This window comes from Danio rerio, chromosome 13 (genome assembly GCF_052040795.2).
Source record: "Danio rerio strain M-AB ecotype USA chromosome 13, GRCz13ab, whole genome shotgun sequence".
NCBI classification, from domain to species: domain Eukaryota; kingdom Metazoa; phylum Chordata; class Actinopteri; order Cypriniformes; family Danionidae; genus Danio; species Danio rerio.
Genome location: NC_141033.1, coordinates 35,562,501 through 35,578,441, shown reverse-complemented (window position 1 = coordinate 35,578,441; position 15,941 = coordinate 35,562,501). Strand labels below are relative to the sequence as shown.

At 33.9% G+C, this 15,941-nt stretch overlaps 1 long non-coding RNA gene across 4 annotated transcripts in view; it reads left to right on the top strand.

Annotated features, from left to right (window-relative positions):
• The first annotated feature begins 460 nt into the window (after positions 1-460).
• The window catches only part of LOC103912024 (uncharacterized), a 21,236-nt gene continuing 5,755 nt past the window's right edge, over positions 461-15,941 (top strand). For 2 of the 4 annotated variants that reach the window (XR_015506189.1, XR_015506190.1), the window contains exons 1-6: positions 461-1,526; positions 4,076-4,249; positions 11,163-11,220; positions 12,178-12,281; positions 15,070-15,144; positions 15,232-15,306. This is a non-coding gene — a long non-coding RNA (uncharacterized LOC103912024). The remainder of the gene's footprint in view (positions 1,527-4,075; positions 4,250-11,162; positions 11,221-12,177; positions 12,282-15,069; positions 15,145-15,231; positions 15,307-15,941) is intronic. The other 2 variants (XR_015506192.1, XR_015506191.1) reach the window with 1 other exon arrangement.

The window sequence follows — 15,941 nt, the reverse complement described above, 5'->3', positions numbered from 1 at the left end:
GTACAGTGTTATAAGGATGTGTTAAATTGATCATAACATAGTAACACCATACATAATGTTTATCAAATATCTTAATATTTAGAGTCCTGATTTCTGAAAGATCATGTGATACTGTAGATTAAAGTAAATATATTTAGTATTTTCATGAAGGTAATTAAATAATCTCTATTTTTTTTTGTTGCTTGTTCAGACTACTAGTTTAAAATGAGCTGAATCAATACAATTATTGAGTTTTTGTGGAACAACTTAATTGTTTTATGTTCAATCCACTTAAATTTGTAAAAAAAAATTAAGTTAACTTAATCGATTTCTGTTGGGACAACATAAAGGAATTGTAAAGAAGCATATTTTACAGCGTACAAGTAAGGTATCAAAATGAATAATATTTCAGATTTTTAGAATTTTTTTATTTATTTTCATTTTTTGTATTTTTGATCAAGTAAATTAACCCTTTGTGAGAAAGTGGAAGTGTTACTGACCCTATTAGTGTATATGACCACCAGAGTTGGGGGTAACGCATAACAAGTAACTTGACTTGCGTAATAATATTATTTTTCTATGTAAGTAAAGCAACGCATTGCTTTTCAAAATTATGTAATAATATTTCAGTTTTTAAAAAACGTGAGTTACTTTTTAGCTTAGTTAATTTGCTTTAAAAAAATGCTGACTTAAAATGATTATAGTCATGTCGAGTCCCACACACAATGTGCAGAACAGACAGAAAGTAAGATGGCAGAGCCTTACATTTCTGCAATAGAAAATTCTCATTATTTTGAACACACAAGAAAAGGAAAAGAGGATTATCTGAATGTTCACTGAATTTACTATTTAATAGGACAAAAAGTAAAAAAGGCAAACACATTGCTTTAAACTTTCACTAATCTGCATTTACGGCATATCCAGCTCTCAGAAGATAACATTATCCTACATTATTTTTTTATGTGTTTTTTAAAGGTAAATGAAGGTTATTGTGTTGTTAATTGCAGAGCTCCTCTATTTAAAATAGTGGAGCCCTTATTCGCAATTTCACTTGGCATCTAAAATTTTGGTGTCAAAATAAGCTTGTTGATTATAATCCAAGAAAACTCTGGTCAAAAACACTGAATGAAAATGTCAATTCGGCTAGAAAGATTTTGTTTGTTTGTTTTATCCTGAGCCCTTTTCAGAAAAACAAATTTTGGGGAAAAAAAATCAACAATATCAACAAAAAACAATGTTGTCAAACTTGTAGCATCTGAATCAGCAGGCTTTTTTATGTCCCATATTACAAAAGCACACAGGGTTACACACGTCAAAATGAAATCTCCCTGCTTCAGCAGAAAGCAGTGCGCTGCGTTTGATCTCGCCAGACATTTGAGAGAAGCTGTGTTATAATAAGGGTTTATGAATGAGAGCTCGTGTTGTTTTCTCTCTGTCTCTGAACATCCTGCAGGCTGAAAAACAACCTCATTCTGCACAACAAACAAATGAAAGGCTCTGTGTGTGGAGAACAAGCCGAGTGGATCCATAAAGCCGTCCTCCCGACAGTAAGTCTCCAGCGCTCTTTGAAGAACATACAGTGGGTTTTTTGTTGGAATAACAGGAGTCTGTACAATCTGATGTTCATAAACATGGATAGAGTCATTACCCGCTTCAGGTATAGAGCGGTTAGCAGGTTCACCTTTCTGTCTGACCTCAGGAATAGAGTTAATGAACACAACTGTGGTGATGGGATTTATACCTGAGAGAGGCTGCTCTCCTGAACACCTCTAGGCTGCTTTTGATGCCATGGTTCATTTAGATGTGACCTTCACTACTAATTGCTAAATTATTTGCTGTTATGTAAATCGGCAGCTGAAAAACATTGTGAACGTAGGATTTTTGTTGAGAGGTTTTATCCTATTGATTGTGCATTGTGCAGTTATTCTAGGAACGTCTCTTCTTTTTATGGCTCATCATAGAAATCTAAAACAAATTAAATAAATAGTAGTGGGACAAGTTGTTGATTTTTTTATAATTTAATATGCTTACAATTGTATGAAATATAGTTGAAAATAATGTTACATATTTTGTTTTGTTTCAAACATGAAAAATATTCATAAAATGGAAAGTTTGTTGTTTTATAGAGGCACAGTGGCTCAGTGGTTAGCACTGTCACCTCAAAGCAAGAAGGACACTGGTTTAATTTCTGTGTGGAGTTTGCATGTTCTCCCCATGTTTGCGTAAGTTTCCTCCAGGTGCTCCGGTTTTCCCCACAGTCCAAAGACATGCGCTGTAGGTAAATTGGGTAAGCTAAATTGTCCGTAGTGTGTGTGAATGAGTGTGTGTGGATGTTTGCCGATATTGGGTTCTGGCTTTGAGGGCTTCCACTGTGTAAAACATATGTTGGAATAGTTGGCGGTTCATTCCGCTGTGAAATAGAGACTAAGCCGAAGGAATATTATTGAACGAATGAATATTTTATAGAGAATGCTTTACAGTTAATATGAATTTGTGATGTTTATAACTATTTAAAGTTTATTCAGTAAATTTGAAATGAATTTGATTCAACTTGAATTGCATATTTTTTTAAGTTTAGTCTTTAATTTAAATATTTATCTAATGAGTTTGTGCAAATTAATACAGTAGAACTGAATCAACATCGAGTTTAGTTTTGTATTTTGTGATTCTGTATCAGAATCAAATCGATTCATTAGAACTGAATCAACATTATGTGATTAGTTTTTTTTTGTTTATTTGTGAAATATGTCCAAACAAACTAGTTCAATATAACCGAAGAAACATCAGGTTTGTATGTGTGCGTGTGTGTGTGCGTGTGTGCGTGTGTGAGTGTGTGAAAATTTCTAAACAAACATTTTTGCTATTACTAAATGAACATCAGTCAGTTTTGACTTGTTTTTCTTTGTTTTTGCAAAATGTATTTGAATAATTTGATTCAAAAGAATTTAATTGTGTTCAGGGAAACGGATTCACTAGAACGAAATAAACATTAGAGTTTTTATCATTTTTATTATTTTTTAAATTAACAAATTTAGTTTATATCTGCTATCATAATAATCACACTATTTTAAGATTAATCAAGTTATTTTTATGCACTTTTTACATACAGTAATCAACATTTGAATTGGATGAAAAATGTTTTTCAAAATTGTCCTAAGGCATGAATGGGTGTTGGTTTTAGGACAACTTTGATAAAAGGTTTAGAACCACTTCAAATGTTGACCTCTGTATACAATGTTTTTTTAAACAGCATTTTTTCTTGAAGTTTTATTTAAAGTAAATCCTGCTGTGTCCAGGAGAGCTTAATGTGCAATTTAAATGTGCTGCAATTTAAAAAAAAACACATGCAATTACAAAGAACACAAATAAATTAAGATCTTCATCTGTTTGACAGCACACATGCAACACAACAGCAAACACATGCAAAAAAAAAATGCACCACATTTTCCCACAATACAAACAATTTACGAAAACGTACTGTATTTTCTCACAAAATATAAACAATGGAACACAACAGAAATGTTTCAAGGGGACCCAAAAACATGACGGTATGCTGCGACTATTGCTTGGTGCAACTGTAGTTGATCCTTGAAAGGTGAGTTTTTTTGTTTGTTTATTTTAGTATCCCGATTCCTGTGTCTTTAGTATTTATTAGCTTAAATAACCCTAACCTAAATAGCCAGGTCCGTCATATTTTAGAGTCTCCTTGAAATATTTTCATTGCGTTGTGGGAAAATGCAGCTTGTTTTTTAAAAATGTGTTTGCGTTGAGAGGATTTTCAACATGTGAATGGATGAAGATCTATTCTCAGTTTGCTGGCGTTTTTTGTAAATGCACGTGTTTTCATAAATTGCAGCTTGTTTAGCTCTCTCGGCCTCTGTAAAATCCACCTACCCTGTTACAAACTCTTTGTTAATTTTGTTAATTTGTTAATGGGTGTGTGACATAATAATCTTTAGTCAAAAATCAACATCAGCGAATCATAAATAGTGCTGTATTCTGTCTCCTAAGAAGTCAACTAACATTCATGACAGCAAACATGAAAATAGAGACATTAGTAACTTAAGATGTTAACTTTGTTTTCTTTTTTGATCAGGTCCATGTCTGATGCACGTTTGTGAGGGAAATGCAGATCGATGAGGCTCACGCAGATCAGATCAATTCCAATTAGTCGTCCGCTGATTTCTGTATCACAAGGCCACTAAGCAGCTGTGCATTTTAATCACATATCACAGAGTGGCCGACCCAACAGTGACCCCTAAAAAGAGCGGTAAGTGCTCCCTTTCAGCTCCAAACTTTGAGGAAAATAGAAGAAATCACTGAACCATAAATGAAAAGCTCTTTTTTTTTGGCCATACTTAAAGATCAGCCTATCTAAAAGTAGAAGTTTGCTCTTCATGAACATGTATCAGACTTAAATGCCAAAAGGCTGTTAAAATGATAGCGGGAGAAGGCTGTAATCTTTTTTTATCCTCCTTTCTCAAATCCATGTTCTACTTTTTCCTCTCTTTTACCCCTCACTCCCTCTTCTGCTTTAATGTCACTGTATAAAGTCAACATTAAACAGCCGCAGCAGTCAGCCAGAAGCTAACCGAGACTTTCGCTTTCTCCCTCTCTGGAAGAAACTAAAAAGGATGCACACAAAATTAAGGGAAAATAAATGAGCTTCTTCACAGTGCCAACAGCCAGAGGGGCCAAAGAGAGCTGCTCTCGTACATCACTGATGAGAAGAGGGGAAAACACACACAAAAAGCAGAGAGAAACTGTCGGAAATCTGCTCTTTAGTCCATTTTTGGTAAAGATTGAATTTTAAGCAACAAGATTATTATGATTTAAATGAGTTAAACTACAGTCAGGATGCTCTTTACAAAATTCAGGGCACCTCAAACCGTAATGCATAGCAATAGGTTTGTGTCAGATGAACTCATTTATCATTTAAAAAAAGGTAATGATTTGCACTCAAGTAATTGCTTCATACTGTTATTATTATTTTTTTTCTCTTACATTCTACGGGTGATTAAAAGACACAGGCGTTTTGACACAATGCCTTCCTCAGTGTGTAGGCATTGTGCCGAAACGTCTGTGAAATATATGAAATATATATCTAGTTTAAACAGTTGAAATTTAATACTTTTTTCTGATCATATTTATCTCTCTATTCTGTCTCAGGCAGACTCTTTCAGCCTCTCCTTACATTCATAATTAAGATCTGCCCTTTAAAGCCCTGTATTAATAGATTTCAGTCAAATGTGCATGTCCACAATAAGCTCTTCTGGGATGCATTCACTTTTAAAGGGGTAGTTCACTCAAAAATGAAAATTCTGTCATTATTTAATTAAGTTTTATTTTATTAAGTTTTTTTATTCTTCTGTTAAACACAAAATAAGTTATTTTGAAAAAAATGTTCGAACCCTGTAACCCTTTACTTACAGATTTCCAAATAACTTTTGTGTTCAACAGAAGAAGACAAAACTTGAATGAGTTTGAGACGAGTAAATGATGACAGAATTTTAATTTTTGGGTGAGTAAAATTCATAAATAATTGGAACCACTTGAGTAACATTTTCATTTTTAAAAATGTACTCAAACCTAGAATGGTTTTAAACCTGCATGATTATTTTTCTTCTGTTAAACACAAAAGATATTTTGAAGAAGCAGAGAGTTGATGGTTCTCATTGACCTCCATGACTGTTTGGTCACCAACATCCTTCAAAATGTTTTCTGTTGTGTTTAACAGGATTTTGTTGTGTTCAACAACGTGAGGATGATTAGATGGTGAGTAAATGTTCAGTGTTGGGCGAAAAAAAATATTTAAACATTTCTTTTAAGCACAGTTCTGGATCATGATCTGTTTATGCTAATGTCATAAACTTTTTTCTCCTTGACATATTAATTGGCTGAGTAGCAGTCATTCTGTTCACATGTTTACACTGTTTGATTCAGCAGTGTAACAAAAGATCCCAAACTTAAAACTAGCTTTTAATGTCTCCAAGAAGACCAGTTCAGAAAAATCACTTTGCTATTTTTATCCCACTGTCTGATAAATGTGATATTAAAAACCTTTTTTTTTTTTTTTTCTAAAGCTGGTCATAGGAAGATTCATTTTAAGAACAGAAGCTTTATTTAATGTCTTAGTATTAGAAAGTCTTGCATGTAACTAACATAAAGTTCAGTTTACTGTGGTTAACTTTATTAGTTACGAATTTATTTATTAATTTTAGTTTATTTAATACATGCAAGAATTTAAAAAGATTTTTCTTAAACAATAAATAGACTTCAGCTAACAGGAATGCAAACTTGTGTTTTAATTATCCAGTGTTCACAAAGATTTAAAAAGGCCTACAGTAAAGTCAAAGTGTTATCAAAAAAAAGGATATATCTTGGATTGTGTTTTGTTGTTGCTGTTCATTGTTTATTTTCTTGTTATATTTGAATATTAAGTGTTATAAGAAATACTTTACTGTGTTTGTTATTCTATACTGGCATCTTTTTTCTATTCATTTAACTTGTAAAATTCATATCTGTTCTATACTTTAATTTTAATTATTTTTGTGAGTTATTTTAATTCATTTTATTTTAGGAACAAAATTATTCCCTAAAATTGAGTAAACTTAACTAAATAATATTAATTATAATTTTTTTTTACCAAATATGTCTGACAAAAACCAATACACTAGAACTGAATCAACATTATTGAGTTGTTTTGTTTAATGTTTCTTTTCTTTTTGTCGAGTCTGTTTGATCTGTTTTTTACACATAAGTTAATATAAGCTAACAGCTGTATTTTCAAAAAAGAAAAAAAAAATCTGTGTGGAGTTTGCATGTTCTCCCCATGTTCGCATGGGTTTTCTCCAGGTGCTCCGGTTTCCCCCACAATAGTGAATTGTATAAGATAGAATTGTCCATAGTCCATGTGTGTAAATGAGTGTGTGTGTGTGTAAGTTTCCCATTTGCTAGGTTGCAGCTGGAAGGGCGCCCCCTAAACATATGCTGGACAAGTTGACAGTTCATTCTGCTGTGGCGACCCCAGATTAATAAAGGGACTGAGCTGAATATAAAATAAATGAATGAATATTATTATTATTATTAAGTTTTTCCAAGGTTTTTCAGTAATCAGTAATTAGATTTAATGTGGTAAAAGGTGTGATGATCTTGTGCCTGCCAGTTTGAGGTAATATTTCATATAAACTGGAAGTACCACAAATATGCCAATTATTCCAGTGTACTAATAAATTCAACTTCGCTGAACATTTTTCCATAAAGAGACACTTCACAGAAAAATGAAAATTCTGTCATCATTTACTGATCCTCCACTTGTGTCCAAACCGGTTTGATTTTCTCTCTTCTGCTGAACACAAAAGGCGATATCTGGAGAATGCTGTAAAGCTGCAGCCATTGAACGCAACACAAAAAAAAAAAGCAGCCACTGACATCAGTAGCATGAACAGAAAATACGAAAAAAGTCAATGGCTGATTTTTTCCAACAGAATATCTCTTATTTTCAGAATATCTTGTGTTGCATTCAATTCAAAATCTTTGAACTTCCCTTTTAAAGCTTTTAAAAAGATTAAACGATGCTCTGTTGCTTAAAAAATACATATATGAAAAATCTATGAAAAAGGCTGCATAGTGGCACAGTGGGTAGTACGTTTGCATCACAGCATTAAGATTGCTGGTTCTAGTCTCCCCCATAAGTCTAAAGACATGTGCAATAGGTGAATTGGGTAGGCTAAATTGTTCGTGCATGTGTGTGAATGAGTGTGTATGGATGTTTCCCAGTGATGGGTTGCAGCTGGAAGTGCATCCGCTGCGTAAAACATATGCTGGATAAGTTGGTGGTTCATTCCGCTGTGGCGACCCCAGATTATTAAACGGACTGAGTTGAAAAGAAAATGATATGAAAATGTACAGCTGTATGGACAGAAAGAGAGAAAGATGCTCAGACCGTTTTTATGACAAACATGAACTACAGGTTTACTGTTTATTAATGCAGCACACAAACACACTGGTGATGTGCAAATGTGTGTGTGTGTGTGTTTTTAAAGCTGTGTCCACGTGTGTATGTGTGTGTGTTCATTTGAATGTGTAAGATGCAAATTCCTGCAGTGTAACAGCTCTAACATAGCAAGACCTGCCGCAATGCAGTGCGTGTGTGCATTTGTGAACTGAAAATAAAAAACAGCATAATCTCTTTCAAATTTATTGCGGAACATCATTATAGCTCTCCCATGCAGGCCATCTATAGATAAAATGAGAAGTAGTCCTGGTGAATCATTTAAATAAACAAGTTCTTGCGGCAGTGGTGGTCTGCTTGAATTGTCCACCCGTGTAATAAAGATGATGGTGATGATGATGTTTTTTTAATGTTGTCTCTGAGCTTTTCTCAGCCACAGGACAGACGTTCTCTGAGTGTTGCGCTTGATCATTTTATCTCAGATGCTTGTTTTGTGTTGAGGCAGTAATTGACTTGTAAACCCATCATGCTGTGAGTATGTACTGTTCACACTGCAGCATATTTTATGTCCTTTCTGGGCTCATTACTGCTGGAGGTTGAAAATGCAATGTCTTTGCAGGGTGGAGATAAGAGTTCAATCGAACACTGATAACACATTTCTGTAATTTACCTTTTTTCTTTCTTTGCTTTTTGAAATAATGTTTTGTGAAATATAGTTATAGAGAAACACATCCTAATATTAAAACTTCTAAATAATTTAAGGAAAAAATGTACAGTATTAATGGGTGTAAAAAAGCATTTGGAATGTGTTTATAGTTTTTTATGTATGTACATAAATGTTAAACTCATTATATACACTGTTAAGGATTTTTGTAAATTACGCAGTATTTATCTGTGATATGAATTATATTTTACTGTCGGACAGTTATGCAGTATGTTACTGTATTCTGAAATTGCATTGTGAAAATTACTGTATATTTTACAGTGAAGATGTAAAATACTGTAAATGCATAAACAACAAAATTAATGGTGCTGTAAATGTACTGTAAATACAGTATGTTTGCTGTAGTTGATTTACAGTAAGTTACAGTAACGCTTTATTTTGATGGTCCATTTGAGTATTAGTGGACTGTCTGCTTAATACCTGTATCTGTTGATACTGCTCCTTTAAAAACATTTAACTGACTATAAAAAACTTTGCAAGTACATGTCAACTTACACTAACCCTAACCCCAGCCTAACAGTGTACTTATAATCTTATGAGAATTAGTTGGCATGTAGATGCAATACAACTTAAATTCAACAAATGGACCATCAAAATAAAGTGTGTCCTAAGTTACTGGCGAACTGCTGCCAGTAAGTTACTGTAGATTCTATTGGAAATTGTTAAGTGTATTTACTGATTTACTAACTAATCTATTTGAATCTTCTTTTTATTATTCAATTAACCCTCTACTGCCTGCATTATGATGATGATGATGATTCTTTTCTTAAAATGGCTTAACTTGAAGTGCCGTAAAAACAATTTTTTTAAAGATATTTTTTTTAAATGTTGCCATATGGCAACAACGTCCAACAGTGGATCTAACTTAGAAATTTCAAATTTAGAATTTTCCTTATAATTAATAGTTTTGTTGTTTGAAATGATTTAATTGGTGTAGCAGTATAAGCTTTAACACAGAACTTATAAATAACACCTTATAAATACTTTCCAATAACAGATATTCCAACGGCTTTCATTCATTCTATTCTTTTTTTTCTGAATATTATTGAAAACCTACATATAATATTGTATTATCATGTATACCACATACAGTAAGTATAAATATTTTCTCCAGTAAATATTAAAACAAATAAATAACTAGTCTAGTATATCCAGATGCATCGGAATAATGTAGCTACCAGCTAACAGTATTTATATATTATACTATATACTTTACTACGCCTGTTTATCTGCCTCAGAGCTAACTTACTTGAACTATCTTCATCACTGCTCTTATCAAATGTCCCATCTGCATCATTCTCAAGATCACTAAAACCCATCTCATCCTCACTTTCATCTGCAGGAAGAACCAGTTCTGTCCTTCTCTTCTTTCACTTACCATAGAACATGGTGGTGCTCGCTAATACACTGTTCCCTGTATTCATATTTAAAAGTAGCATTGCCATTAAAATTTTATCCATAATGCGAATGCCATTAACACATGACTAATCAACATTATATTACAAGCTTTCAGGATGTTATTGTTACAACATGAAAAGTTCACAGCTGACTTTGCTACTGTAGCTAGCTAACCCATTGCACTATTACACGTTCCACTATTGGACAGTGTTGCAATTTGGCATTACATACATTTGATCAATTTACACAAAACTAATTTGAAAATTTTTTTTGAGTTGTGAATATGTCATCATAACTTACTGGAGGTGATGTTTCAGATTATTTCGTGGATCTGACATGAGTTGATCCTTTGTTTTTATTAATGTTTACATTTGCATTCAGCAAATACTCACAATAAACGCCAGTCTGTCAGAAATCACGCTACAGAAAAACAAAGCATGTCATGTGACTTAACCGAAGCACATCACTACACTACAATCTTCTCTATTTAAATAAATAGTGGCAGGGAAATCAACATAAGTTTCATGTTGCCATAAGGCAACACCATGCGGTAGAGTTTAATTTAGAGGGTTATAGGGTTAATTTAATGTGATTTTCTAATAATTGGACTGCTTATTTATTTGAAGGTTGTTCTAGTCAAATTTTTTATTATTTCAACACACTTGGCTGATGACTGATAATAAATCATGTCTGGCATGCTGTCCTGGGAGAGAGCCCTGAGCTCAGAAGATTTTCAAGCCCCGGGCTCCCTCCCGTTTGAAGGGTGAGAGGGGAGTTTAAGCTTAGGTAGGTTTCGAGAACTCTCCTGGTTTAGTTCGAGCCTGTGACAGATTATAGGGATTGCTATGGAGAGATAACTGCTGACTGTAAGGCATGGTAGGAGCCTGACTAAGAGCTCATCAATAGTGCCAATTTGGTTTAGTCAATTCACTTATGTCGCATGTCTTTGAACTATGGGACGAAACCAGGGAACCCGGGGAAAACCCACACAAGCACGGGCAGAACATGTAAACTCCGCACTGAAACTTTGTTTGACCTATAAGGACTTGAACCAGTGCCATTATTGCTGTGAGGCTAACCACTGAGCTGTCGTGCCGCCCTATATAGGAAAAGGGAGGAGGAGTATGGGTGGAAACGAGGATTCTTCAAGATGTAGATTACTAAGGTAAGAAACTGTGCTTATTTATAGTTTGTTAGGATTCATCTGAAAAAAATCTGTAAATCATTGTAAATCATGTGTTAGCTAATCGTCACCTTGAATTATAAGGTTCTCTCTGCGTTCTGAATGATTTTGAGATATTGAGCTTCAAGGTTTTTGCATTCCATAGCAAACAGTATGTGTCAAATCTTAAAATGTAAACAACTTATAAAAAAATCCCATAATGTAAATGAGATGTCATTTGATAAGAATATGTCAATAACTCAATTTTGACAAAAATGTCACACAGAACCTTATAATTCTAAGGTGACGTAATGCAGGATCAGCTGCGGTCAATCACAATCATGTGTGATCCTCTCAAAATTAGTTTATGAATAAACTTCACTTATTTCCTAAATATCTCAATTATTTATTGTTATCTTTTACTCTAAACTGTTCATTTATTCATTAAATTATTTCAATCATTCTTATACAATTTTCATGATCCTTTATTTTATTACTTAAATTATTTATTACTGTTGTTATTATCCCTTTCTCCAAACAATTAAATAAACTTTAGTTTAGTTTTTAAATATTAGCAACCTAGAAATATTTCCTTACAAATAATCAGAAAAGTTTTCTTTTGTTTTTATTCAAGAAGTGTTTTATTAAATATTTTATAACAGTTATCAGATATTTTATTTCAAGCAAGATTTAATTATTTTTTTGCATTTTAGTTTTTAATTTTAGTTAACTGGATTGATAACAGAAGACTTATTTATATATTTATTTTTGTAAGTGTGCAAGAGTAACTGTGGCAGAGGGATTCGCCTGAGGATTTGTGAGAGATGCCATATGGAGCATTATTAATTCATCATTACAGTGATTACACAATCTTGGTAATCAGCATGGATACAAATGTCTTGCCCTGCTGATAATTTCCTTCGTGATCTTAACTCTCCCTCTTCTTCTCATATTTTATAGTTTTCTTTGAAGCCCCAGTGAAGCAGAAGTAAGCCTTTAGCTTCCAGTCGAGATGCTTTTGAAGATCTCGTTTCCACAGGAAAACTCTGACCAGTTCTGGTGCTGTAAGTATTTAGAGTTTTATATTGAGAATACTGAAATAGATCCGCATACAACACTGAGTCTTGGGTAAAGTTCACCTCATCCTTTAATATCCCTGGAAATGAAAAAGAAACCCTCTCTCTCCATTTCACCTCACACCACCGCAGCATAAATTATTACAAAAGTGTCTATAGATTTCTGTAAGAGAACTGTAGTATATAACACATGGTCACATTAAAAGTATTTAAAGCCAGTACTATTAGTTAGTTAATGAGGTGGAGATGTAAACTGGCCTTATTACTGTTTAAAAAGGAATTAGATTTGTTGCTGACTTAATGTTTGTAGTTGAATCAAATTAACTTTTTTAGTCATTTTAACTTACATCATCGATTTAAACTTTGTATAATTTACATAAAATAGTTGAAACATGATTAATTTGTTTAAATAAGTTAAAGCAACTGAAATATTTGTTGATTTGGTTTTTTCATAAAATCTTTTTCAGTGTATGATTGTAAAACTTCTGCAAAGTTTCTAAGATCAGTTGAGTTATTTTCCAAAACGTCAGTAAATCCAGACTTTCTTTCTGCAAAACTGTATGGAAGATTGTTTCTGCAAATAAATAATGAACAATATAGGAAATTATAAATTGATCTGTATTTTTCTCACAATTCAGTTTTTAAACAGTGTAATAAAGACAAACAAAGTCAGAATAGTGCGATATGAACTTGTAATTCAGACATTTATCCCTCAGAACTGCAAATTTTTAAAAGGCATTTACAAGTTCCAAGTCTCAATTGTACAAAATAATTGTTGTACCCCCTTGAGAATCAGATATACAGTCATTTGAAACATAAAAATTGCAAGTGGGAAAAGTCAGAACTGTGGTATTATATCTCCCAGTTTTGAAATATTTATTCATTCATTTTCTTTTTGGCTTAGTCCCTTTATTAATCTGGGGTTGCCACAGCGTAGTGAACCGCCAACTTATCCAGCACGTTTTGACGCAGTGGATGCCCTTCTAGCCAAAACCCATCTCTGGGAAACATCCACACACACCTATTCACTACGGACAATTTAGCCTACCCAATTTACCTGTACCACATGTTTTTGGACTGTGGCGGAAACCGGAGCACCTGGAGGAAACCCACGGGTATGCAAGGTGAACATTACGCACAGAAATGCCAACTGACCCAGCTGAGACTCGAACCAGCGATCTTCTTGCTGTGAGGCGACAGCACTACCTACTGCACCACTGCATGAGCCAGTTTTGAAATATTTTCCTCATAATTCTGATGTTTTTCTTTGCAATTCTGAATATATGTCTCTTAATGTCCAGCAAAAAACATGTTCATAGCATTTTTGAGACAGAAAAATTAGGAGAGCATAAATTGACAGTTGTGAGAAATGTACAGGTTCTTTTTCAGCACAGAGAAACCTGTACGCCTGGTGCAGTGTACAAATTACAGGGGGTTTGAGGGGGATTGACCCCCTAATTAACACTTGATCCTCCCAAATGATGTCAAAACACAATGTATGGGGGGAGGGGGGTCAGCACTTTAATAGTGAGAAATAGCTTTCTTTGCTCTGCTTTTAATATTTTAAAAATATATAATATAAATATACATTTTGACCATCCCTATATGGTTTATACTATTCTGAATGCATGGTCGTGCCAATCAGTCTGTGAGAAGTTAACCATTTGTCAGTCTGAAACCGGCAGATCGAGAGCACCGATACACATCAGAAATGTTCTCAAGACAAGTTTTCTCCTAAAAGAGGTGATTTTTTTAGACTAAAAGTAAAGTCAAATTAGACATAGGTCAGAATAATTAGTCACTGTAGGTCAGAATACACTAAATATCCCTCAAAACACTGAAAACTTACATTTTACAAATAAATTAGACGTAATTTAAATAAATATTGAAGCATGTATTACACAAACTAAAATTATTAAAAAACATGTAGCTACAAAAACAAATTGTATGAACAATCACTATTCAGTTGATGTCACTATTATGTGTGAAGTCATAAAAATAATTAAATGACTTGCTCTGTCTAATCTTAAAGAATCTTGCTCTGTCTAATCTTCTGTCTTGTTTTCTGGCTGACTTGAGATCGCTTTGCTTCTGTCTCCCGCTATCCTGATCCATTCATGCAGTTTCATCTTCTCAAGATCTCTTTTAATCAGGCTCATTATCAGATTTACTTGTGCTTTGAATCATATTAAAATGTGTGACTTCCTCTTTGGTATTTTGAATAATTACAGATTTTATTTAGGCCACTATGCCATTATCATTTTTTTTGCTGCTCACTGCGCGCAAAACAATCACCAACCAATGAGAGTGATTGTAAACATAAGAAAGCCGATTGGCTAAAAATATTGTTGAATGCCAATAGTTAAACGTGACTTTTGCTTTAGCTTGTGCTAATGGTGACTAGCGTCATGTGTGTGTTCGCGCACACAGCCTTCGCTTGCACTCATTCACATTCTCTCTCTCTCTCTCTCTCTCTCTCTCTCTCTCTCTCTCTCTCTCTCTCTCTCTCTCTCGAACACACAAACTCGTAGTTATACACCTCGCACAAGATCCATTAGATTAGCCAGATCCATTAAAAAAATACGCAAAACACAAATATCTGACATTTTCTGGAACATGATCCGGCAAGATCTGGCTCAAATTAAGCACCAAAAGAAATGACAGCAAACTGTAATTTTTAAGATTAAACCTAAAGACACAAAACAAAACAAAGTGTTTTCATGGTGTAAATTGTCTGACAGAACTTCCTTTTTTTCATCTAAATGTGCAAAATCAGAAAATCCTCCATCCGACACACAAACGAAGATCTGATGATGGTATCGATCTGCAGTGGATATCATCTCAAAAACAGGTGCTTGATCATTCTTCTTTTCAGATATTGTGCATGCGTACATTCATTCATTCATTTTCTTTTTGGCTTTTTACCTTTATTAATCAGGGGTCGCCACAGTGGAATGAACCGTCAACTCATCCAGCATATGTTTTATGCAGCAGATGCCCTTCCAGCCGCATGGTATTTAAAGCCAATACTATCTGAGTTAATGAGGTGAAGATGACTGTTTAAAAGGAATTAAATTTGTCTTTTTTTTAGTTTAATCAAGTTAAATTTTCTAGTCATCTCATCTTGCATCAATCAGATTGACTAAAAATATTAAGTTAAACTTTGTATAACTTAAAAAAATTAGTTAAAACCTGATTCACTTCACTCATTCATTTTCTTTTCGGCTTAGTCCATTTATTAATCTGGAGTCGTCAACTTATCTAGCATATGTTTTACGCAGCGGATGCCCTCCCAGCTGCAACCCATCAGTGGGAAACATCCACACACTCTCATTCACACACATACACTATGGACAATTTAGCTTACCCAATTTACCTACATATTTTTGTGGGGGAAAACCGAGAACCCGGAGAAAACCCACGCGAACACGGGGAGAACATGCAAACTCTACACAGAAATGCCAACTGACCCAGTCAAGGCTCGAACCAGTTACCTTCTTGCTGTGAAGTGACAGCACTAACCACTGCGCCACCGCACCACCTGCATGTGTACATAATATTGTAAATTGCAGTGAACTGACCCGCAGTCTAAAAGCCTCTCTGTAAAAACTAACTCTTACTGTTTCTGACATGTACTTGAAAGCTCGT